Raw genomic sequence first — 12,876 nt, forward strand, 5'->3', positions numbered from 1 at the left:
GGGGGAAATGTATGTGGAGCTCGAATGGCAAAGGGAAAAAACGGGGGTCAGAGAAGGCACAAAAAAGGCTCTCACAAACCGGATGAGCCCGCCTATTTTCCATGAGGATTCATGTTCGGCGTACACTGTGCCGTTGGCCACGCGTTCTTTTGTTCCCATTTCATTGGACGCATATGGTACAGGTTAAAATACTACGAATCTGTTATGTGTACACTGGGGACTTCCTTGCGCGTCGACATAGCCGGCGTAAGCAAATTGGCAGGGAGTATGGTGAAAGAAACAAGAAAATTTCGAACACAGTTTTATGATAAAAAAATGCGCGGAAATCGACAGAATAAAAGAACTCAGGACGTGCTGCAGGGAGTATGGTGAAAGAAACAAGAAAATTTCGAACACAGTTTTATGATAAAAAAATGCGCGGAAAGCGACAGAATAAAAGAACTCAAGACGTGCTGCATGTTAGATTTTGGTAGTGCTAGCATTTGGCTATCGAGATATTGATTACTACTTGCGATGTTGTCATTACAGAAAACGGCTGCAACCCTTGATTTATCGCAGCTATCCAAAAACAAATGATATTACAGTTAACCACAAAAGCTGCTGGAACATTACGCCAAGTATTACTTAGTTTATTTTTCATACTTTCGTAGTTGACAACGACAATTATCCGTTAAGGCGACTCTCTAACATTACGCCGAGTTTGCTTAACTTTTTATATAATTACGCAGTTCAAGGTGTAATAGCAAATATTGGGCAATTTACGTCTGTGTCAATACATGGGTTTCTCTGGGAGGGAAACACACAGCCCGATATTTGTCCCCTAAAATAAGTCTATTCAGCTAACTATCCAGAAAGCATGCTCAATCACAATTTAGAAAACAACTTTTTTGTTTCATGCACTCCTTGGATTGCGCCCAGCTCCGGCTGTTATCCTTTTTCAGAGTGAGGAAGTGCACTGAATTTAGTTATATATTTTCAACTAAGCTCTAGTGTGTGTTCCTCCATTTGCATCTGTGTGCATTCTCGTTATCACAGGAAAAACGTGAACACGAACTCAGATGTTTCCTATATATGTAAGAGTTCCCAGTTTCTCTTCAATTACGCGGAGGCTGGTAGAAGTGGTTCGTAGTGATGAGTATGTATTTTACTGCCATTTTTTCGTTCTAGCGGAGAATATTCGTATGACATACGAAGGGATAAGTTCGCGCAAATAACGAGGACGAAGAGACGAGAGGACAAGACTTGCGCTCGTCTTGTCCTCCCGTCTCTTCGTCCTCGTGTTTTGCGCAAACTTATCCCTTGGTACATCCTGAACCAACTAGCCAGCAATCAAGCCCTTCTTAGTATGACCTTTTTTCCAAGATATCTACTTTACATTTTGAGCCACATGGCATTTACCAGAAAGTTGGCTTTGCCGCAGTAAGGAATTTTGTCGACGCGACTTTTTTCTGCACACCCTGTCAACGCACGCAGTTCTCGCCAGAACGTAGCTTATAATAGCTCTATAAATATAATGTTCGATCAACGTTTTACTTGGCAGATTGCGTATATTTTGACAACGTTGATCCCCGCGTAAAAGGCGGGTGCGAGCTCCGCGATGTGTTGCCCCAGTAAGGCGTACCCGCGGTGATGGTCACGCGGGACCACTGTGGCTGCAGCGGACATTGAAAGCATGTCACGCGGAGGCGAGTCACCAGAGTTACCTGGTAACAAAGGAAGGACAGGCATACGCAAAGCGCGCCTGGCGAGCAACTTTCGTGAGCCTCGCCCCGGCCGTCTGTGGCGGAAGGTGGCGCAGTCATGCAGTTTTGCGCCGCTCCGCCACGCACTCCACATCCCGCAAAATTTTCCGACTGACTGTTAACCTGGTCTTTCACCGCTGGCTCTAGCTCGGGCATATCACTAGGTCTACCCATCGTCAGTTTCACTGCAATGCGAAGCGAAAAAGTACGTGTCTTCACGACGGTGACACTACGACGATGGTCCTCTGAGCCCCCCGTAACTTGTAATCGTACTCACCGGACGCACTTCTTGCCATGCGGGGTTCCCAAGTAGCATGCTCACCGTTGTTATTATTTTGTGGGGGAACGGAGGGGGAGGGATTTCGATGGTGAAAGTCACTATACTGATCGGAGCACGGTGCTCGGCGTTGCACAGGTGACAATGAATACGGCGTCGGCTGGCTGGATGCCCGAAACATCCGCTATACGAGACACTTGGCTAGAAAGTGTTCGCGTAGAAAAACTGCGTCATTTCGAAAGCGCTACACAAAAAGAACGCCAGACAATACCGAGTCGTAGACTGGGAAAGAGCTGCCTAAGCTTCATGCAAAGGAACTCACGCTTGTGTTCGTAGAAATTTTGTCGTTTGTGGAAGCAGCATATTCGATAGCAGCGTTCCATCTTTAAGAAGCCCCGCCGGCTTTCGCAGATATATCTCACGTAGGTGATGACCAGCGGTGAACATTTCTTATGCGAAATACATAAAAGGGAATCCGTCGGGTTAACGGCGAAGCTGTATCCCGTTTGCGTTCTTGAATGAGGTTAATTCATGCGGTTGAATGAGAAGTGGGAGTTTACGGAAAATCGCTGACCTACCTTTGACGCAAATACACCAAATCAAATTGCTATACGCGTGTACCCCTCACTAAACATTTACCTACACAAAATTTGAGCGCCGACTTCAATATAAGGATTTTATTAGCAATTCCAAAATGCCTTTCACTTCTATTTTGTCACTCCTTCATTGAATGCGCTGCCGTATGGTTGCGAAAAATAGGCGTCATTGTAATTCTACTGCATATAGTTCCAATCAGGTCAGGAGAATACTTGCTGCTAAAAGAACCCATTCTTCTTTAAACCTTATTAGAGAATGGTTTTTTAGAAGTGCAGTCTGAACAACTTCGAAAACTTTATTTTCCTACTTGGCAAACATGACGGGCTTTCATTTGAATAAGTTCGGTTTACTCCGCGACATAATTCTGAGAAAAAGAGGAGTAATTTACTTTCATATTAGCTACTGTATTGTTACATCATGTGTGGCAGTTAAACCTGAAGGCAAGCACTCGCGATTTCAACAATAGGGTCCGCCAAAAGTGAATCTATGCGCAGTTTGAAAGGACACTTGTTTCGTGTTCCTAAGTCACCGGTAGGCGAACATACACTCCTGTCAGCAAAATGCTCGTTCAGGGCAGTGGGGTAGCGGAGCCGCCTCGTGTTGAATAGCGTTTGGCACGTCATAGAAGTTCCCCAATTTCACATCGGGCAAATCGGTGACTCCGCATGACGAACGCAATTAAGCCGCCAATTTCTCCGCGCCTTTCAAGCAACCCTCACTGGACTCTCCTGTACATGGTTGTATATGGCTCATTTCTTTGGCCAACTTCATTTGAAAATTTTAGGTTCATCTGTCTTTTCCATCTCTGTCGATGTGTGTGTGTGTGTGGGGGGGGGGGGAGGTTGAATCGACGTATCCTTAATTGCCTCGCAAAGAGATTGCATAGCTTGCACGTGACATCACCACCTCGCTTTCTGGAGCGCTGATCTCAGCTTTCTCGGCGCTGCTCGACACAAGAGCGGCAGATAGGGTCACACCAGACACGCGGTGCACCAATAGGGCTGCTACAGCGACGTCAGTGTACGCTATCCGTAGCTGGCGTAGCCAAGAAATGTGACATTGCAGTAACGTCGCCAGTGATTTGTAAGAATGAAGTGCTTCTTTTTTAATTTTGATGTCTTTATTACCTGCATTCCACTACCCTTTTTCGCTGTTTCACCGCTTTTTTACATTGTGTTCAATCGGTGTATTAATCGGAGTATTTCAGCATTAAAGTCAGGCTGTAAATCGTGGTTTCACGTTTTCGTTCGCTCTGTGAAGGTGGGCTGCTTTCAAATCGATATATATATATATATATATATATATATATATATATATATATATATATATATATATGTGCTGCTTTCAAATCGATATATATATATATATATATATATATATATATATATATATATATATATATATATAAGGAAATGCCGGCAGTGTACAACACCAAAGGATGCATAGGGGATGGCATTCCCCTATGCCTCCTTTGCAGTTGTAGACGGCCGGCATTGCTTTCTGTATTTCATAACGAGCCCACCATATATACATCTATATATATATATATATATATATATATATATATATATATATATATATATTGGCCAGAGCGTAAAGCAGACAGCCCCAAAGTCTCGAGGGGTGCGCTCGAACTAGGCACGTCTCACACGTACCCAAGCTGTGAAGAGATTAGCTGTTCACCGGCTTACGTTTAAAGCTGAAAAAGAAAGAAGTGAAATGATCGCCTTCAGTCTAGTTCGTTTCTCGTCTCGGGTAACCAGAGATACTTGGCTAGGAAAGAGGGCAGAACTGAGAAAATCAACCTTTAAAATCTCCTTCAATGAGAACCCCACAGTAAAGTAAAACCTGGTCTTTTAAATAAAGGATACAGTGAGGAAAAAAGAATATCAGTCTGCATGGGTGAAAAGCGGCAAGATGTTGGTGCGTCGCGGATCTCGTCACCGTGTGACACAAATAAAAAAAAAAACAGCCGACTTGCAGTGATCCGGTAACTAGACCACCTAAAGCCGGCCTTGTCGTCGTGTGGCACACGAGCCGACGGGACTGTCTAGAGCAGGCGTTGCCACGATTCTCTTTCTTTTAAACGCTTTTCGGTTCAGTGTCATGGGAAGGACACCTTTGTTCATTTCAGTGCGGAAAGCCTCAGAAATAAGCACGAGTCTATAGATATGTTCCTTACTTCTTTGGGTCATGAATTTGATTTTCTGAGATTTACAGAGACGTGCCTTACTAATGATGATGACACCTGGCGTTTTAAAAGTTATAGGTGTGTGCCAGTATGCCATTGGAATTTGAGAGGCTGAGATGTGGCGATTTATGTAAAAAGTCGCCTAAACTCTCAGGCGGTTTCGGAATACTTTGTAATAACTGTCATTACGAATATTAATTTTAAAATGTGTCGGTAGTGGTTTTGTTATTCGGTAACCCCCCCCCCCCCCCCTTTTGAGAAATGTAGATATTTTCTCTTTGAATATGTGGGAGCATATGTCAGTTATATTTAGGTGTCATTTTGACGTCGATTTGTTATCCGTGAGCCACGGTCGGCCTTTAAGGCTATGAAAAGGATATAAATATATAACAGCAAGGCTGAAAAATTTACCCGCGACGTTGCTTGACCTGTTTTGCTAGCTATCGACTTCATGGCCTTGAATATGACCAACTAATATCCGCGCTAAGTGAGCACTTGCCAATATTTCTTTTCGTCCCAACACACTCCGTACGACCCAAAAGCCCAGCTCCACCTGCTCTTATAATTTGCCGGGTTATTAATGAAGACATAATTACCTCTTTCCAACAATCGATCGTAGAAACATATTGAAATCCCACTTTTTATGTGGAAGACTTTGTTGAGGGATGCCACCTGTTCGCAGAGAAAATGAAATAACTTTGCGATAAAGCTTTTCCTTTGAAAACATACAAATCAAATGCCAAGTGCCACAAATTGTGGATCGACCGCGAACTTTTGAGCCGAAGAAACCACCACAAGCTATTTGCCATATATATAAGGACTAGAGATCCTGCTATTTACATGGCGCCAATATACCCGGGTGTCCACTCACTAGTATGAACACACATTTTCTGCGGTTCGCCATGGTTCACCAAAATATGAAAACAGGAATAATTTAATGTGAAATATAAAACATACCCAGCTTTCTCGCTCGAAATTCCGGCCTCTCGGATACCTAGTAAAAAGATTGCAGGAATGTGCTTTTTCGCATAGAGCAAGGAGTCGACTTGCACATGAACATTCTAAAAACATTTTCCAGAACTCTGAATGTTTTTTGCGTAATTCGGTGTAAAAATGTACTCCCCATATCTTTAAACTGTATAATTTTCAAGGCCGCTGAGCCTGTTCGCGCAACGTGCTAAGCATTGAAACTGGGCGCAAAGCAACCTTTCACTCCCAATATTAGTCGTGTGAAAATGTTGCATTCCGCTGAATAACAGCAGAGTAATTCCTATATTCAGAACTGCGATGGGCCGGAAAGCTGCCCCTGAACAGCTGTGTATCTGAAGTCATTATTGAAGGCATACCGCATTCCGAACAATGCCTTGCAGAGAAGTTTAACGAGCACTTTTTGCGGTCATATGTCTTAGTTGTTCTCTCTCTAGACTATACGAATCCCAGCGTAACGACTCCTGCTGGCATCAGCAATTAAGTTTTCTTTCTGCGCCACCACGGACCTAGGAATTGTAGATTGATTGTAGGGTTTAACGCGCCGACGGGTTTAACGCGCCGACGGAACGCAGGAAATGAGGCGCGCCGTAGTGGAGGGTTCCGTATTAATTTTGACCATTTGGGGATCTTTAACGTGAGCTAGGAATTGTTAATATATTACATACCGCGAACAACAACTCTGCTATCGAAGGTGACGATGTAAGAACACGGTCTATAAATTGTGCTGCCCATCTCATTATCCAACCAGTCTCGCAAATTTGTAATCTCATTTTAAACACTGGTATCTGTCCTGACAAATAAAAAGTTGCCAAAGTACCGGCAATACACAAAGATGGCAATAGAAACCACATAAATATTTACTGACCCATCTCTGTTCTACTAGTTTTTTTGTGAAAAGTAATTGAAGAAGTCCCCGGGCGGGTCTTAGTTTTCTGTAAGCAATGTAATATAATAACTGAGCAACAGTACGGATTCAAAGAGTGAAAACCTACTGAACTAGCACTGCTTAACATTAAGCATAATATGATTCACGACAATTTGAAGAAGTTATATACAAGAGCTATATTGTTGAATTTCAAATAAAACATTTGATTACATTGTACACGTTGTGTTATTGGCAAACACAGTTCTAAAGAGATTTAGGGAATTTCTGTCCAACTGAGGAATACCTATCTATCAGACCGCTGTCACTTACAAAGTTATTAACAGCACAAAATCAACCGAGCTGTAATACAACATCTTCTACCGCAAGGTTCCATTTGATTGTAGGGTTTTAACGCGCCGACGCAGCGCAGGCGATGAGGCGCGCCGTAGTGGAGGGCTCCGGATTAATTTTGACCACCTGGGGATCTTTATCGTGCGCCGAAATCTCGTGCACACGGGCGTTTTTGCTCTTCGCCTCCATCAGAAAAGCGGCCGCCGCGGCCGGGAATCGAACCCGCGACCTCGTGCTCAGCAGCGCAACGCCTTAGCCACTGAGCCACCGCGGCGGGTACCGCAAGGTTCCATTTGAGTTCCGCTGTTATTCTTACGTAAACAACATTGTTAATCTACACTCGATCCCCGAGATGATTTTATATGCGGATGACACAAACGCATTTTTTCATGGAAACATCATGTGTGTACTTTAAAGAGAAACTAACACATGGATCGAAAGTATGTCCGCCTGCCCGAAATGTATTACACTGCGAAACGATATTAAGGTATCATTTTGTCGCCCACTGCTGGTCGACAGCAGGATAAGCAGGCAACACAATGTGGAAGCGCAGCTCGAGATATGCGAACGTTTTATTCGGAAAATAGCTCAACATGGGCGCAACGTGGAAAAGAAAAAAAAGTTTCGCATCCTTATGCGTTGTCACGGAATCTAAAGAACTACAATTATAAAACATCCGTTGCTGACAGCGCAAAGCATTCATAGTACTAGCAGAGGGTCGAGAAAGATCGGCTACAAGCGACAGTGCCATGCATGATCATAACTTTGGAATAGTAGTTTGACTGGTTGTGTGGTTGTGTCTATTTTCTTCGCAGTTAATTTATACCCATGAGCAATCGGCATAACTGGAGCTCGGTAATATCATACTGTATTGCGATGTCAACAGCATGGTAATTGCTCCATCGAGAGCCCTTCGCGAGCGCGGGGCAGCGAAACATACACTCTAAGCTGGGTAACCCTTAATAGAGGTATACATTTTCGAATTTTTGTAACCTATAATTTATAAGGTACAAATGTAACCTATATCTTCGTAACCCTTATATACGTATACACGTAAGGGTTACTCAGTTATGGGTTACTTTGCCGCTTTCAGCATGTATACCTATATATAAGTTACATCTACCGCCGTCCAAGGCCACAAACCTGGAAGGTGTCATGTTGCGCGCCCGGCACGCTTTCGCCGGCGCAGCTGTGGGGACGCCCCGAAGGCGCCTTTCCCGCGTGGGAAACAAATATCGCGTTAGTGGAAGACGATATGTGCGACCATGCTGTCCATTGCGCAGTCTAAACTTTTGCGTCGGGTGTCTTTTATTCGTCCCTTGAATAAACTGCCGGCCACACGGCTGGGGCTAAAAGAGAAGTTACTTTCATAATTCCTAAAATTGCGGTGCTAAAAAGCTTGAAAATGTTCTCTTAATATATATGCATTGCATTACCTGTTCGATAATCGTTACCCAGGTTGTCACCCCAAACTCTTTGTGAGTTTTGGCAATGCTTAAGTCTTATAAACTGGCATAACTAAATTTGATGTTTGCATCAGCTTTGTGCCGTTTAAGAAACCAGTATCAAACATGTATGATAGGTCTTTTGGTAAATTGTGGGCATGAATTTTAGTTTTAGTTAAACAACATTAGGCTTCAGTGAAACCAAGCTTTAGTGGAAACATGCACTTGATAGCATACTTCAAAAGGACGCCTAAGTTATGATAACATAGCCTTAAGCCAAAAATTCTTGTCTGACAACTTAGGCCATGATTATCAAAAGAGAATTGCAGTACATGCACACATATTTGCGCATTTAACAGGAGCTCATTTCCAGAAGTTTGGCATCAGTAGTTTTGAACATTCACATTTATTATTATGAAACACCTGTGGGCTATTTATTAAAAATCAATTCTGCGAACCACCCCAATGTAATTATCGTTCCTTAATGAGTATTAGACGAGTGCGGATTCCTGGGCGAACTGGTGTTTCCTATATTGCTTTAGACTTTCAGGTAAAACTCGGTTTATTCATATATCCTTATTAAACCTGTATAATAAATGTTGCGTGAACAGCTTCACAAACATGGCCAAATATACAGATTCTTTACCTCAATATTTGCACGGACGTATGCAAAGTATTTCGAATTGTTTGATACTGCAATTGAACCATTTCAGACGAATTCGAGTTTGAGCTACATTTATAAGATGGTTCTCAGAGGTCCAATTTCCCAGTACAGCATATTGTCATGGTTCCCCACAGAAAAAACGCAGAATGTGGGAAAGTAGAAAGAACATTTATTACAAATTCACTGTTTCATACAAAGCAATGTTTAACATTCTCTGTTTCACTCAGAGTCTAATATTACACTTGGAATTCACTTGTCTTTACGAATCCATCTTTACACTTCCCTCTTAGGTTCCTCTTTACAGTTCCACCTGAGTTGTGATTCCCACGCCAAGTTATCGTTTTTTATGCAGCACTAACAAGTTTCTAGGCCGATTGCAATCTGTCTTTTGGACAAACTTTAAATGGGATCTATAGTTTCCTGCATGAAAAAAGGCGCTTGAAGAAATTCAGAGAAGCTTCGCAATTTACGTAGTACACAAGCAGGCACAAAATCAGGGCACGCTGAAGATTTCCCGAGGTCATCTGAATAACTTGTTCCCTGCTGCCGCAGATGGAGGTATGTATATATGTGAGGGGCCGTCACTTGGATTTCCCCACCTTGAAGAGCCATCTACAGAAAATTTCAGAAAAAGAACAAAATCCAGTGCAACCATAAGCCCCTCACACCAAACCACAGGCATGTGAAGTACGAAATATCTATTGCACGAAAATGAAGACGTAGACCAGAGAATGAAATGAAAGGCCACACCAGAGAAGGCGTGATTTACGGCCTTTCAAATAATTTCACATCATTTCAGTTCTCGTTACACAGAATAATTTGGCCGCATTATTCAGAACAACGCGAAGCCACTATAGTCATACCGGCCAACCTTACTGAATTTTAATCGCGCCGTGTTCCTGTTTATCTCGTGAAAAGTTTCTCCATGCTCACCCAGAACAGGCAGAAACTTTGGGCTACGAGATAAACTGACATACATGGCAAACGAGAAAGCAAAAACATTTCCGCGAATTCATGTGGAATCACTAGTACACGCAACAGGGCGAACGTCGCACTAAACCCAGTAAACGTCCTTTCACGATGCTGACGCCGTCTGCGTCACATTTTTGGCTGTACTTAAACACCTCCTGCCCCCCCCTTGTACTGGCAGTTTCATTTTGAACGAGGATCCCACGTGGAAGCCGAAACGTTTTTCATTTCAGTAAAGTGTTCTTCTACCGGTGGTTTCTTACTCGGCTATTCGTAAAAAAGAATCGGCAACTTACATTTTTTCTTCGTCCAAATGTGTTGTGGGAGAGGATACATCTAGAACTTGCACCGATCTTCAAGTGGCATTCCCGGGAGGTCTGTACCTGTAATGACTCAAAGGGTTATTTGGGTTATAATGTAATAGGCTTTCGAGCTGGGCAGTTGGTATACATTCATAATGAAAGAACACCTCAAACTTGACAAGACGAAGAAAAGAACACAGCACAAGCCCTCACTAACAACTGAAGCTTTCTTAAAGAGCTCTTTTCGAAAAAGAGTTCTTCTTGTTGGCTCTGCAAAACCACGCATCTTATAGAATATGTGGAGTTGCTGAAAAACTACAAAGCTCCATGCTGAGGAAATCGTTATGTGAATTTATAACGTTCATGTAGTAACGAACTGATAGAAAGAGTCACTAAACATGAGGCAAAATAAGATACGAAATATAGCATCATAACACTTGAAGTAGGGCCTCGCATTTTTACAAGTGATTCATACTTTTGTCTGTGCAGGCCTGGGTGCCATCTTTACAAATAATATTTCAATGAATGTGTTTTTGTTATTGCATTTTCATACCGTTGTTTCCACGGAAATCAGACTTCTTGTGTCATACGCAGGGGAGTCCTGGTTGTCAGCTCAAAGAACACTGCCTGCAAGAAAAACAGTAGTGCTCATAAGTCATAGCATAGGTAGCCAGATGCAACCACACTTTTCGAACAGCCACGAGCCGATGAGGGTGCAGCACCCGTTTTTACACCTGCACTTGTCTCTGTTTAATTCGTCACAATTTCTGTATCATCAAAAAACAACAACAATCAAGCAGCCTGCATGCTGGCTCATACATACCACCATTCTGTAAAGTCGCTTTACTGCACTGCACTAGTATCACGCGAGACAACCATTTGCCCGGCAATACCACGCGAATAAATAAACGATTGATTCGTGCGATTGAGAATAATAAACCCACTTAACATGGTGAAAATGCCCCGCGACCTCAAAATGACTAACACCAAATTTACCCACTCAAGGAAAAGAATGACAAAAATGAAGAGTGTTGTACATATGAAAACTTTTTATTGTGCGGTAGGGCAAACTTTCACAAAAAAAAGAGGCTTGTGCTGGACAAAAGTGAATCTAGAAATTTCGGGCAGCATTTAGTGGGCTACTTTTCTGCAGCACACACCTTGTGTTTATCCGGATATATTACTACAAGACAAATAAACTAGACACCATTCCGAATATATGCAGCGAGAAAAATGAATATTTTCCGACGGCTGGAACAAAATGATAATACCCAGAGAAATGCGCGATAATATAAGACTTCATTGGGAAAAACTTCAAATATTCAAGCAGAGCTACCTGACAATTACATGGGCCAATAACTCGTCAAGTGCGCCCGATGCAGCCAACAGCGTAAACAAAACGCTCAACACATGACGAAGGCGCCCAGAGCAGAAAGCAGGTCACGAGCGCCGTTATCTGTTATAATGTACGCGCTTTCCCAATCGTCCGCTCTAGTCTGACGCGACGAACGCAAGCCCGCGATTTCATTCAATTGCCCCCGCGGGCAACAGAAAACGTCCAGCGAAGCAACCAGTCGGGTAAATAAAATCCCTCTCGAATGCTGCAATTTCAAATTGAAAAGCCCCCAGCGAAAAGATACATACAATGAAAACACGGAAACCGTTACGGGAATATACTCACCGAGTTCGCTTTCACTGGCGCCAGGGCATTGCTCCAACATGCGAACTTGATGCTGGTCGTAGAAAAACGGGCCGTGTAGCGCTGCCAGTCACAAATTGGCTCGCCGCAGCCTCCGCGACTCACGCCGACAAATAAGTCTTGTAACAGGAATCCTCGCTTCATCGTAGGGGTATCACAGCGGTAAAAAGGCTCGAGTGGCGCGAAAACGCGGCCACCGGACCTGCGGGCGCCGCCATTTCTCTATATCCCGTCATGCAACGGAGAAATCAACGGCCGCCTGGAGAGAAGGCGCGACGAGCATCTGTTATAGGTTACAGGGCATTTTATTGGTTACAACGTAAAGGTTACATTTCGGATTTTGTTGATGTAACCTATAAATCATTATTGTAACCTATAAACCGCTTTTAACTTCACGCTTGTAACCCTTAAAATGGACTGGGATAAAGAAAACATCAAAATGGATCCATTGTAACCTTTATTTTATAGGTTACTTCCGTTTAGAAGTTACATTATGGGTTACAAGGATTAGAGTGTACACGCAGCGCTCGCTCCGCATTTGTCGTCTCCGCTTTGGAAGACAAGCCAATCGGCGAACATCACAAGCAAGGCGGCATTGAAAATAAGTATTTACTTCCCGATATCGATTTTATGCCAGTCGGCACTATAGCGCTAGTGTTTGCATCGATGAATTACGGAGTGCCACCGGCACCACCACCACTGCAGCCGCTACCGCAGCTCGCTACATCGCCCACGCTAGCAGCGAATTAGGACCTGAAATTTACTGTTGGGTTCCTCCGCAGGG

The 12,876-nt window shown here is 43.3% G+C and overlaps 1 long non-coding RNA gene across 2 annotated transcripts; it reads right to left on the reverse strand.

Moving 5' to 3' along the window:
• Positions 1 to 9,285: 9,285 nt before the first annotated feature.
• On the reverse strand, positions 9,286 to 12,208 carry LOC144170662 (uncharacterized). 2 transcript variants are annotated; one of them, XR_013322652.1, is made up of 4 exons: positions 12,075 to 12,208; positions 10,947 to 11,020; positions 10,388 to 10,474; positions 9,286 to 9,734 (listed from the first exon to the last, which is right to left on the reverse strand). It is a non-coding gene; the product is annotated as an uncharacterized LOC144170662 (long non-coding RNA). The 2 variants fall into 2 exon arrangements; XR_013322651.1 differs by lacking the exon at positions 12,075 to 12,208 and having other exon boundaries at positions 10,947 to 11,247.
• Positions 12,209 to 12,876: the final 668 nt, after the last annotated feature.

Source organism: Haemaphysalis longicornis, unplaced genomic scaffold, assembly GCF_048455015.1.
Source record: "Haemaphysalis longicornis isolate Haplotype H1 unplaced genomic scaffold, Haemaphysalis longicornis Haplotype H1 scaffold_1, whole genome shotgun sequence".
In the NCBI taxonomy this organism is placed as follows: Eukaryota; Metazoa; Arthropoda; class Arachnida; order Ixodida; family Ixodidae; genus Haemaphysalis; species Haemaphysalis longicornis.